Source organism: Mandrillus leucophaeus, unplaced genomic scaffold, assembly GCF_000951045.1.
Source record: "Mandrillus leucophaeus isolate KB7577 unplaced genomic scaffold, Mleu.le_1.0 Scaffold440, whole genome shotgun sequence".
NCBI classification, from domain to species: Eukaryota; Metazoa; Chordata; class Mammalia; order Primates; family Cercopithecidae; genus Mandrillus; species Mandrillus leucophaeus.
Window position 1 is genome coordinate 34,171 of NW_012104699.1, and position 1,197 is coordinate 35,367.

General features: G+C 47.5%; 1 protein-coding gene across 2 annotated transcripts in view; it reads left to right on the top strand.

Moving 5' to 3' along the window:
• ZNF490 (zinc finger protein 490) overlaps positions 1 to 1,197 on the top strand; it is a 31,355-nt gene that overhangs the window by 26,342 nt on the left and 3,816 nt on the right. The gene's annotated exons all lie outside the window — the stretch shown is intronic.

The following is a 1,197-nucleotide window of genomic DNA, read 5'->3' on the forward strand; positions in this document are numbered from 1 at the left end:
GTTGCAGTGAACCAAGATTGCGCTACTGCACTCCAGCCTGGGTGACAGAGTGAGACTGGGACTCAAACTAAAAAACAAAACTCTAATGACACACTGTTACCAGTGACTGGAGTGGAAACATGATATAATCCTGTGAATCATCTGTCTTCTGGTGAGCCTGTGCCCCTGAGCCATGATGTTCCGTGCTGTGATAAGAAAGACATTTGGTCTTTTGTGTGTGGTTCCTAGTACAGAGTTCCTAAATCTCTTGGAATTTCATGAGTGATAAGGGTAATAGGAGCCTCTTTTGTTGTAAATAAATGACTACTGGAACGCCTACCTAACTTCAGGGTGGGGATTGATGTCCAGAAAGACACCCAGTCTTGATCGTCCTTTAGCCCTAGCCCCCAAAGTCGGGGGGAGAGAAAAAGGGCTGGAGGTTTAGTGTTTGGACTCCTGACCTCAAGTGATCCGCCCGCCTCTGCCTCCCAAAGTACCGGGATTACAGGCGTGAGCCATCCCGCCCGGCCTTTGACTGCTCACAGCTTTAAAACCTCATTCCTCAGTTTCCACTGTGTACCCCACAGATAGATGTGGTAGGAAGAACGCCTGGGTCACCCTCATTTGGTGCTGGTGACAGAGTCAGTTCACATCAGCCTCCACTTGTACGCTTGAACTCACACTAGCCCACTCCCTAATGTCAGTAAAAATCCCCAGCCAGGCTCCTTTTCTTGCTCTCTGAAGCCATTTCACACGTGCTTGAAAGCCTACACAGCTTTGCCTGAGATCTCAAGCATGTGAGTAATAAACCCTTTCATGAGTACAGGGGTTTTATAGAGGTCCCAGTTGCCGTGCTTTCTTTCCAATAACCTCCTAGACCCATGAAATGAGACAGAAAGGAAAAACTGAACGTAGGATAAATATTACAAACACGTTGAAATTAATACTTCTGTAATCCCAGCACTTTGGGAGGCCGAGGGGGCGAATCAAGAGGTCAGGAGATCAAGACCATCCTGGCTAACATGGTGAAACCCCATCTCTACTAAAAATACAAAAAATTAGCCGGGCGTGATGGCATGCACCTGTAGTCCCAGCTACTTGGGAGGCTGGGACAGGATAATCACTTGAACCTAGGAGGCAGAGGTTGCAGTGAGATTGCTCCACTGCACTCCAGCCTAAGCTACAGAGCGAGACTCCATCTCAAAAAAAAAAAAAAAA